This window comes from Rhinoderma darwinii, chromosome 2 (assembly GCF_050947455.1).
Source record: "Rhinoderma darwinii isolate aRhiDar2 chromosome 2, aRhiDar2.hap1, whole genome shotgun sequence".
Lineage (NCBI taxonomy): Eukaryota > Metazoa > Chordata > Amphibia > Anura > Rhinodermatidae > Rhinoderma > Rhinoderma darwinii.
In genome coordinates this window covers 95,431,311-95,443,834 of record NC_134688.1, presented here as the reverse complement: position 1 = coordinate 95,443,834, position 12,524 = coordinate 95,431,311, and positions in this window count along the sequence as shown.

Genomic DNA, 12,524 nt, shown 5'->3' with positions numbered 1-12,524 from the left:
AAAAGTGGACATAGCTTTTAATTATTCAAATATGTATTTTACCTATTTTCAAAAAAATTTATGTTTAACAATACTATTTTCTCATTTCTTTTCATTGCACAAACATATATATATATATATATATATATATATTTCTTTTATTTTTTTAAATTGCAACTCACAACTATAACTTATATTATAAAATATTCTTATATGCATATATAATACTCAGATACAGAAGAATATATAAGTAATATATTTTATTTGACTTCATTCATGGTATTATTTTCCTTTATTTTAACATTCAACATGTTCTCAGTCTCATTAACCCCTTCCCGCCCAATCACGTACATTTACGTGATTAAAGCTGGTGGCTTACCGCCTTTTCACGTAACTGTACATCATGGAGATGAAGCTGGCTCAGGAGCTGAGCCAGCGACATCACCGCTGGGTGACAGCTGTATGTTACAGCTGTCACCCTGAGGTATCGGCCAGGACCGGAACTAGCATCCGATCCGGCCGATTAGCTCCTCACATGCTGCGTTCAATAGAGATCGCAGCATGTGAGGAGTTTATAGCCACCGGCACCCCAGCAACGTGATCGCTGGGTTGCCAGTGGCTGCAAAGGCGATCGGAGGGCTAATACTTACCTCCCGGTCCGCCAGTAACGGAATCCTCCTATGCCAAGGTCGTCGGCGGGGCCCAGGAGGCTTCCGGTACCATGCTTCCAGCTCAGAAGCTGAGCCGGCGTCATCAGCAGTGGGTGTCCGCTGTATGTTACAGCGGACACCCCGATCTATCGCCAGGAACTGGAGCTAGCTCCGATTCCTGGCATTAACCCCTTCGATGCAGCGATCCATTGTGATCGCTGCATCCTAGAGGTTTGTAGCAAATCGGCAGCCTTGCCACGCGATGGCAAGGCTGGCGACTGCTACTATGGCAACAGGAGCCCTAACAATGGACTCCTGTCTGCCATTACGTAAGCTGATTAGTCCCCGCCCAGAGGCGGAGCCTGATCGGCTTGCTGTCAGTAAACAACTGACAGTTCCAATACATTGCACTACATAGGTAGTGCAATGTATTAGAACATCAAACAAACAGTTGGACATTCAAGTCCCCTAGTGGTACTAAAAAAAAGTGTCAAAAAAAAGTGTCAAAAAAGTAAATATAAAAGTTGTAAAACATACAATAAAAGTTTCAAGTAATAACACAAAACACAATCGCCCTTTTTCCCTTATCAAGTCATTTATTATTGAAAAAAATAATAAAGCCATACATATTTGGTATCGCTGCGACCGTAACGACCTAAACTATAAAAATATTATGTTATTTATCCAGTGCAGTGAACGGCGTAAAAAAAAAACCTCAAAAACACTGCCATAATTACAGTTTTTTTGGTCACCGTCTTCCAAAAATTGAAATAAAAAGTGATCAAAAAGTCGCATGTATCCAAAAGCGGTACCTATAAAATCTATACCTCGTCTCGCAAAAAACAAACCCTCACACCGCTCCATCGACGAAAAAATGTAAAAGTTATGGCTCTCACAACATCGCGACAGAAGAAATACATTCTCTTTCCAAAAGTAATTTTATTGTGCAAAAAGTTATAAAAAAGTTCTATAAATGAGGTATCGCCGGAATCGTACTGACCCGCAGAATAAAGGTAACATGTAGTTTATAATGTACGGTGAACGCTGTATATAAAAAAAAACAAGCTATGGCAGAATTGCTGTTTTTTTGTCACCTTGCCTCCCAAATAAAGGATAAAAAGTGATCAAAAAGTTGCATGTACCCCAATATGGTACCAATAAAAGCTACAGCTCGTCCCGTAAAAAAAGAGCCCTCATACCACTACGTCTATGAAAAAATAAAATAAGTTAAGGCTCCAATAATTCAGGAAAGAAAAATATGCAGTTGTGCCGGCCCGAGGGGAACGTTTCTTCTGTTTCAAAAGGCGATGTATCAAGGCACTAAAATTAGGGAACCAGGAAGGGGAGGGCCCAAACATATCTGCTGGAAGCGAGGGCGCCCGTATTATACCAGGACAACACTTTCCCGGCAAAATTCCCCAAACTGCAAAGGTGCAGAGTGTGGACCAAAAGGGGGATAAGGAAGGACGCCAGTTATCAGTGCGACACCGGCCTGTGCAGAAAGGATCGATCACAGCGTAACACACATCTATGGATCATTTTATTATATTTTTTACCTTATTATTATACCACCTGACTATGCCCCGATGTACTCTGCTGAGCTCACATATGCCCCACATTATAAACGGAAACAACAGTGATACTCCAAACAAAACTATTACCAAGCAAATTCCACGCTCCAAAAGCCAAATGGCGCTCCCACCGATCTGAGCCCTACAGCATGCCCAAACAGCTGTTTATGTCCACATATATGGCATCGCCATACCCGGTGGCACAAGCTGGGCACGACATATTTGACAATGAATTGGCATATCTAGGGCAAAATTTTAATTTGTACCTTCGGCAGCGCAATCATTTATGGAAAAGACACGTGGGGTGAAAATGCTCACTACACCCCTTAATAAATGCCTTGAGGGGTGTAGTTTCCAAAATGGGGTCACTTCTCAGGGGTTTCTTTTATTTCACATCTGAGCCTCTGCAATTGTGAACCAATACTTTATATGTCGCCAAATTAGGCCTCAATTTTACATGGTACTCTTTCACTCCTGAGCCCTGTCGAATGTCCAGGCAAAAGATTAGGGCCACACGTAGGGTGCTTCTAAAACCAGGAAACACCGCATAAAAATTGAGAGCTGTCTTGTTATGGTGGTACAAGCCGGGCACCACATATTGGCGTATCTAAGGAAAAATTCCCATTTTCACTCTCCCACATCGTGTGCACACGAATTTCTGCAAAACACCTGTGGGGTTAACATGCTCACTACACCCCTAGGTGAATACCTTGAGGGTGTTGTTTCCAAAATGGGGTCACTTCTGGGGGGGACTGTTTTGGTTCCACAGGGACTTTGCAAATGCAACATAGCGACCAGAAACCAAATGCAGCAAAATCTGTACACCAAAAGCAAATGGCGCTCCTTCCCTTCTGAGCCCTGCCGTGTGTCTAAACAGCAGTTTATGACCACGTGTGGGGTATTGCCGTACTCCAGAGAAGTTGCTTTACAAATGTTGGGGTGTTTTTTTTTCCTTTATTTGTTGAGAAAATTAAAAATTTTGAGCTAAAGCTACGTCTTATTGAAGAAAAAGGATTTTTTTTATTTTCACTGCCCAATTCTAATAAAATCGATGAAACACCTGTGGGGTCAAAATCCTCACTACACCCCTAGATGGATTCCTCAAGGTGTGTAGTTTTCTCAATGGAGTCATTTTTTGGGCGTTTTCACTGTTTTGGTCCCTTAGGGGCTTTGCAAATTCGACATGGCCTCCGCAAACCATTCCTGCTAAATTTGAGCTCCAAAAGCCAAATGGCGCTCTTTTCCTTTTAAGCCCTGCCGTGGGTCAAACAGCTGTTTATTACCACATGTGGGGTATTGTTTTACTCGGGAGAAATTGCTTTACAAATGTTGCAGTGCTTTTTCTCCTTTAGTCCTTGTGGAAATTAGAAAAAATTAGCTAAACCTACATTTTCTTTGAAAGAATGTAGATTTTAATTTTCACGGCCTACTTCCAATAATTTCTGCAAAAAACTTGTGGGGTCAAAATGCTCACTAGACCCCTAGATAATTTCCTCAAGGGGTGTAGTTTCCCAAATGGGGTCACTTTTGGTGGATTTCCACTGTTTTAGCACCGAAAGAGCCCTTCAAACCTGACATGGTGCCTAAAATATTTTCTAATAAAAAGGAGGCTCAAAATCCACTGGGTGCTCCTTTGCTTCTGAGGCCTGTGCTTCAGTCCATTACCACACTAGGGCCACATGTGGGGTATTTCTAAAAACGGCAGAATCTGGGCAATAGATATTGAGTTGCGTTTCTCAGGTAAAAACTTCTGTGTTACAAAAAAAATAGATTAAAAATGAATTTCTGCAAAAAAAAAATGAAATTTGAAAATTTCACCTCCACGTTGATTTCATTTCTGTGAAACATTTAAAGGGTTAAGAAACTTTCTAAATGCTGTTTTGAATACTTTGAGGGGTGTAGATTTTAAAATGGGGTGACATTTTGGCGGTTTCTAATATATAAGGCCCTAAAAGCCGCTTCACAACTGAACTGGCCCCTGTAAAAATAGCCTTTTGAAATTTTCTTGCAAATGTGAGAAATTGCTGCTAAAGTTCTAAGCCTTGTGATGTCATAGAAAAATAAAAGGACGTTCAAAAAACGATGCAAATATAAAGTAGACATATGGGGGATGTTAATTAGCAACAATTTTGTGTGGTATAACTGCCTGTCTTACAAGCAGATACATTTACATTTAGAAAAATTCTAATTTTTGCAATTTTTCACAACATTTTGGTGTTTTTCACTGATAAATATTGAATTTATCGACCAAATTTTTCCACTATCATAAAGTCCAATGTCTCACGAGAAAACAATCTCAGAATCGCTTTGATAGGTAAAAGCATTCCGGAGTTATTACCACATAAATTGAAATATGTCAGATTTGAAAAAATGGGTCTGGTCCTGAAGGCCAAAATTAGCTTGGTCCTGAAGGGGTTAATAAGCAATGCGGTTGCTGGCCATGGTCCTGATCCTTAAATGAGTTTTCCACAGAGTAATGACATCAATGAGGACTGATACTGGAGCTGAGTAAATACATGATCCCTGACACATGCGAGTGTATACGTGGGAACATAGTTAGAGATGTGCAAACACCCCTGTGTTTTAATTCAAATTCATCAGCTGGTTTTAGTTTTGCTTGTTATATTTTTTGCTACATTTAAAGAGCATTTAAAAAATGCGAAAATAAAATGTACTAATGGTATTTTGGAATTATTTCTTAACAGAAGTGTGCGGGAGATGGTATTCTGTTTGAGTGTTCCCACAGCTATCTCAGAACCCAACTGCCCTTTACATTTAAGATTTGGTAAAAAAAAAAAAAAAAGAAAAAAAAAATGTGCATGTAAAAACATTTCAAATGTTAAATTTTTTTGTGAAAACTCTAAAAGGAGCAGTCAACACCCTGCAGTGGTGGTAGAACTGACAAAAGAGGGAGCGTAAAAACTAGAACAGCACAAACAAATGAAAAAAGGAAAAATACCCAAGAAACAAGCAACTCCTACATTTACCCCAATACTATATACATATGAGGAAAAGAAAAAACAAAAACCTGGTAAAAAAGGCACTCGGCTCAATAAAGTCGCAATTTAATTATCAAAAGTTTATTAATATATATTTTTTTAAAATACACGCCCTGAGGAAGTCACGTCTGTGACGAAACATGTTGGCAATTCTGTGACGTCACATACCGGTGAATGGCAACTTGGAGGTAACTAACCCACATGGATACTATGCATGAGACTTGGACGTAGCACATGATGAATGGACGGAAAGCTGGGAAGCTGCGCACTCCTGTACTCCTGCCCTCCTATTTGGAGTTAAAGGAACAGTGTCATCACAAATTATTTTTTTATATGTTAAAGATGTTAGTGCTTTATTAAAAACGTTTATATTCATTTGTGTGTTTGTGTTTTACTTTTTCTTATTTTTACACTTTTTCTTCCCTATGGGGGCTGCCATTTTTTGTTCCATTTCTGTGTGTGTCGATTAACGACACATACAGACATGGAATACGGCAGCCACAGTCCCATAGGGACTGCGAACGGCTCCCGTCCCATTGACTGCAGTGTACGGCGTCTGTGTGGGAACTGCGCATGCGCCGCTCCCACACAGTCCTATTCGAAATTGGCGCCGTCCGGCGCCATTTTCCTGTGGACCGGAAGTCGCGGCCGGACAGTAATATTACTACTTCCGGTCGCGGCTTCCGGATTTGTGCACTTGCACCAGCGGCAGCAAACGGAGCGGACGGGCCGGAGGGAGCCGCGGCGGCAGGAGCAGGTAAGAGATTTCAATGTATGTTCGTGTTTGTGTGTGTTTACTACTGTATGTAAACCTACTACACTGTGGGTTAGCTCAAAAAATGGCGACACACAGTGTAGGAGGTTACATCGTTCAAACCCCTCGTTTATCCCGGCACTAGCCAGGATAAAGGAGGGGGGGATGCTGAGAGCTCACTAGAGCGAGGGCTTTTAACCCAATGTTGCAATGCTGCAATTTTGGGAACAGCTCCATCTAGTGACCAAAAATGGGTAGTATTATAAATTAGAAATAATTTATAATATTTCCTGGACTCGTGCAAAAAAATAAAAAAAATTTGAACAATGTTTAATCACCCACACACTAAATGTTTAATTTTTTTAAAAAAAACATGTTTTTCTGGCAACACATTCCCTTTAAGACTCCTTTGAGCTGGATACAAGGACACAAGGATATTTCACCTAAGTGTGAACCTTACTGGCAATACAAGCTTTCAAAGCTGGGAAACGCATTGCTAGCACTTGCCCTGCTGTGGAGGATACGGCTCTGACTTGCCACTCCCTGCTTTTGCTTATCCCAGGAGGGGATTCGGTCCTGTGGACTCTCGCATGTTGGAGTGTCGACACACCTGCTGCATGATTATCTTTCCCTGTGCTGGGAGGTTACAGAGGAACGACACGGAGTGGACAGATCTCTATCTTCTGCCTGCAGTTACTTTACACTGGAGCTTTGAGGAGACACCAGAGCTTTATCTTGTCATGGAGTGACCCGGTCGTTTTCATCTGTAGAGAACCCTATGGACTTCCACATATACTACCTACTGATAAGTATATACTCTTGCATCTCTTCATGTGCTCTATGGGTTCATTGCATGTATATCCTTGCTAGTAAGCCCATCTGTATACTGCTATCTGATCAGCAGGATCGCTTATATCCATGGATGTGATGTTATTTGTAAATTACCTTGGTTAGTACGTTGCCTCCACTCACTACATACATTGTATCTGATTCATCCACTTGTGTGGCCTGTATTGAAGTAATTTATTACTTGATACTATTTGTCATATGGCCATGCTAAATGAGAATTTTTCTTAAAACTGATTTATTTGCCATTCATTACCCGGCCGGGTTTGTGATGTCTGTTTGTAGGTTTTTGTGCAAGATTGCATAATTTAAAAAAAATATATATTAATAAACTTTTGATAATTAAATTGCGACTTTATTGAGCCGAGTGCCTTTTTTACCAGGTTTTTGTTTTTTCTTTTCCTCACATTTCCATGTCTGGTTGGCACCGTATATATATACATATACTGAGCTCTTTAGTCCAGGGATCATTGTTCTTTTTGTTTATATATACTATATACATACACTGTAGATACACTATGCATATAATATAATACTATACCCAATATTACATAAACCACTCCAAGTACTGGCAAGAAATATTTAAGACCATCCTTAGCATTACCCGCTCTTTGCCATGTCACCAGAACATAATAGCCACAGCCAAAAAGCTCCTGCAGAGACCTGTAGTTTTCTTTAGTCACATGCTAGATCCATTGTGTACACCAAACAGACAGGAGAGTGTCTAGGGGAAGGGATATGATTCCTAGTTTTCTACTCTCTTTTACACAGCAATCACCACTTTCCTGACCTTCTGTCCCCTGGACAGCAGAGTGACCTTTGCACTGTCCTGTGATTGGCTGAACAAATTTGGTTCCGTCATTAAAATCTGGCGGTAGCAAAAATGGTGGTACTCCACAAATTTTAAGGGGATTAACCAATCAAGAACCAACTCTGGTTCAGGTCCTCATGTCAGTTTCTCCCAGATTAACCACCATTTGAAATTCTCATACACAGAACCAAGCTTACAGCATAGATACTGAAACAAAGCCAGACTTATTGGGGGTTTCCATTATTCAGAACCGTTGGGATAATTTGGCTTGCTGCGATCACCTGATGTGACATCACAGCCCAGCATTGTAAATAGAGACCAACATAGTGGCAGTAACATTAAATATTGTCACGAACCGTGGGTATGTGGACCCACTAGGCCACACCTCTGTAGAGGAGTAGCAGCTGGCAAAACAACAATCCTAGTACAATAGTACCTTTAATAGTCCAGACAGTAATGGAGGCTCGGCACAGGTGAACTTGTAGACACCAGACATGGTGTATATCAGCAGGCATGACCGGAACAGATATAGCACAGGATACAGGTAGCAGGGCACGGGAACAACAGGAACAGGATAACACTAAGGGACCATTTGCTAAGACTAACATGGGTAAACACAACAACACTCAGGCAATGAGTGAAAGGGCAGAGCCTTTTTTATAGTCCAGGGTGATCATGGGCTTATTACAGATCTTACTCATGTGTGTGCACTGACCCTTTAAGGCCGGACGCGCGCACCCTATGGGAACCAGTGCATCGTTGCGGAAGTGAGTGCCAGCGTCTCTCAGGAGGGAAATGCCGCCTGGCACTCATTCGTCCATGGCCGCAGCCATTGGGGGGCAGGTAAGAACGACGATCTGCGGCTGTGGACGTTACAGTATCCCCCTCTTACGCCCCCTCTTCTTGGGGCCAGAGCCAGAGAGGAACTTCTTAATGAGGGTAGGAGCATTGAGGTTCTCCTCTGGCTCCCAGGACCTCTCCTCTGGACCAAACCCCCTCCAATCCACCAAATAAAATGTCCTTCCTCCTCCCCTCTTGCAGTCCAGGATCTCCTTCACCTCAAACACGTCAGATGAACCGCTGGGAGCCACTGCCGGACCACAAGTCTTGATATAGCGGTTCAGGACCACAGGCTTCAGGAGGGACACATGAAAGGAGTTAGGGATTCTGAGGGTAGGAGGCAGCCGAAACTTATAGCAGACAGAGTTTATTTGTTGTAGTATCTCAAAGGGTCCGAGGAACCTGGGAGCAAACTTGTAGGAAGGCGGATATTCCTAGAGGACAGCCAGACTTTGGTACCCGGCAGATACTCAGTCGGCTCTTTTCTCCTAGTATCCGCGTTTCGCTTCATGCGATCGACTGCCTGCAGAATAGAGGATAGGGTTTGCTGCCAAACCTGTAGAAAGTCTCTAAATGCAGAGTCAGCTGGGATTCGTGGATGTTGGTCGTGCACAATGTAGAGTGGTGTGGAAGTGGTGGACTCACTCGTGTGGTTGTTGTATGAGAACTCGGCCCATGGATATGTCTCCCTAGGGAAGGGTCAGCAGGGATGCAGCTGCTAACGAGACTCGTCCAGGTTCCTCAAATACCATGTGAAAAGTCTGTGAGAAACAGATCTCTGGTCCCTGACGCTCCCAGATAGGATTCGCCCATGCTAGGGCCTTGCCAGTAAGGAGAGAGATGATGAAAGCGATCCTTGTGCCATCGGAAGGAAATGCTCTGGCATGTAGACTGAAGTGGATCTGGCACTGGTTCAGAAATCCCCTGTAGGCACTCGCTTCTCCCTCGTAGCAAGGAGGTAGTGGCAGCAAAAATTGGGAGTCGGCACCGGTACTGACAGGAGGTGTAGTAGGAGGAACCTCTGGAGCAACAGGAACAGGTGCCGTGATGGGTGAAGCTGGCACATCCAGTCGCTGTGCAATGGAGTTCACTCACTCCTCCGTTGGTCTTGTCGTAACTGAAGGTCTCAAATGTCTGCCTGCATGACTTGTGACGTCGCCATGGTCTTGGGTTGACCAGCGAGGTCTATGGCCTGAGCATACGGTCACGGTCCGTGAGTAGGTGGACCCACTAGGCCGCACCACCGTAGCGGAGTAGCAGCTGGCCAAACAACAGTCCTAGTACAATAGTACCTTTAATAGTCCAGACAGTAATCGAGGCTCGGCACAGATGAACTTGTAGACACCAGACGTGGTGTATATCAGCAGGCGTGACCAGTGGCACAACACGACTCCAAAAGGTTAAGGCACAGAAACAGATATAGCACAGGATACAGGTAGCGTAGCAGGGCACGGGAACAGGATAATATTAAGGGACCATTTGCTAAGACTAACATGGGTAAACACAACAACGCTCAGACAATGAATGAAAGGGCAGAGCCCTTTTTATAGTCCAGGGTGATCATGGGCTAATTACAGATCTTACTCATGTGTGTGCACTGGCTCTTTAAGGCCAGACGCGAGCGCACGTGCACCTTACGGGAACCAGTGCAGCGATGCAGAAGTGAGTGTTGGCGTCTCTCAGGAGGGACTTTAGTACGGGAGTTAAAAATGTACATAAGTAGAAACACCCCCATTCATTCCTGGTGCTCCCTCCGTTCTTCTGCTATATACACACACACAACCATTTGCTGTAATTGTAAGGAAACACCTTAAAAAGTGATTTCTTACTGGGACTCATATTTTAATCTTCAAAAACATGAAGAATCTGTAAACTATGTAACATGAAATTAATAAAGAATTAGTGCCACCAATATTCTGTATGTAGATACAACACTACATCCTTAGGGCTTATTCAGACGAACGGGATATACGTCCGTGCAACGCACGTGATTTTCACGCGCGTCGCACGGACCTATATTAGTCTATGGGGCTGTGCAGACAGTTGCGTGATTTTTACGCAGCGTGAGTCCGCTGCGAAAAAGTCACGACATGTCCGTTCTTTGTGCGTATTTCGCGCATCACGCACCCATTGAAGCCCATTGAAAATCACGCGCACCACACGGAAGCACTTCCGTGGGACGAGCGTGATTCGCGTAACAGCTGTCAAACTATGAATGAAAACAGAAAAGCACCACGTGCTTTTCTGTTTACAAACATCCAAACGGAGTGTCATAATGATGGCGGCTGCGTGAAAATCTCGCAGCCGCGCATCATACGAGGCTGTCACACGGAGCTGTTAAGTGCCTTTTGCGCACGCAAAACGCCGCGTTTTTTGCGTGGGGCAAAACGCACACGCTCGTGAGAATCCGGCCTTACACCTCAATTGTATCACGACCATTTACATTGTGAGGATGGATTGTTTCTTTCCGCCCTGTGTCATCTAAAAAAAATAGGCTCTTCAGATCTTCGAGCCCCTCTATTGTATCAGCTGTTGTAGCCATTGTGATCCAGTAAAATAAGGGTCTTACACTTGTGTGCCTGCGCAAAAGGCATTTAACAGCTCCGTGTGGCATCATCATATGATGAGCTGCTGCGTGCTTTTCGCGCAGCCGCCATCATTATGACACTCCGTTTGGATGTTTGTGAACAGAAAAGCACGTGGTGCTTTTCTGTTTTCATTCATCCTTTTGACAGCTGTTGCGCGAATCACGCTGTTCGCACGGAAGTGCTTCCGTGTGACATGCATGTTTTTCACGCACCCATTGACTTCAATGGGTGCGTGATGCGCGAAAAACGCCCAAAGAACGGACATGTCGTGACTTTTTTCCCGCGGACTCACACTGAGTAAAAATCACGCACATGTCTGCACGGCCCCATAGACTAATATTAGGTCCGTGCACGGACGTATTTCCCATTCGTCTGAATAAGGCCTAAGAACAAAAATACTTAAACATAAACACACACAGAGTGAACGTGGCTTTAAATTACTGGTAAAAGTCATTATAGAAAATGTCATGTTACATGTACTTTTCGTCTGGTTTAAAAATGCAGCAAGCAAAGATTGTTGCTAGGCAATAGTGACAGGCTAAAATGTATTTAGCAGCCACAAAACGAGGCTGCTTTTTATATTTGTACATTATGAGCAGGGGCGTAACTAGGAAAGACTGGGCCCCATAGCAAACTTTTGACTGGGGCCCCCCCTCCCCTGGGTGTCACACAACCCCCCCTTGTAGATAGTGCCTTTTTTTACAGCCCCCCCCCCTGTAGATAACGCCATACAGCCCCCTTTGTAGATATCTACAGAGGGCGCTGTATGGCGTTATCTACAGGGGGGGCTGTATGGCGTTATCTACAGAGGGGGCTGTATGGCGCGAACGCCATACAGCCGCCCCTGTAGAGAACGCCATATAGGCCCCCCTGTAGAGAACGCCATACAGCCCCCCCTGTAGAGAACACCATACAGCCCCCCCTGTAGAGAACGCCATAGAGCCCCCCCTGTAGAGAACGCTATACAGCCCCCCCCCCTGTAGGGAACCCCATACAGCCCCCCTGTAGGGAACGCCATACAGTCCCCCCCATGTAGGGAACGCCATACAGCCCCCCCCAGTAGGGAACGCCATACAGCCCCCCCCCTGTAGGGAACGCCATACTGCCCCCCCTGTAGGGAACGCCATACAGCCCCCCTGTAGGGAACGCCACACAGCCCCCCCTGTAGGGAACGCCATACAGCCCCCCCTGTAGGGAACGCCATACAGCGTCCCCCCTCCCAAAAAAAGCCGACCAACAGTGTGTCCTACAAAAGACATGTATCCCCTCTCCACAGGATAGGGGATACATGTGTGATCGCTGGCAGCGATAGGGAGAACGGGGGACCGAAAGTCCCCCTGAGTTCTCCATGACTAACCTCTGACTTCCGGCGTCTGCGCAGCTCAATAAAAATGAAAGGAGCGCTGGTCACGCATGCGCACAAGCGCGACCGGCGCTCCATTCATTTCTACGGAGCTGCCGACACAGACCCCGGAAGTCCGAGGTT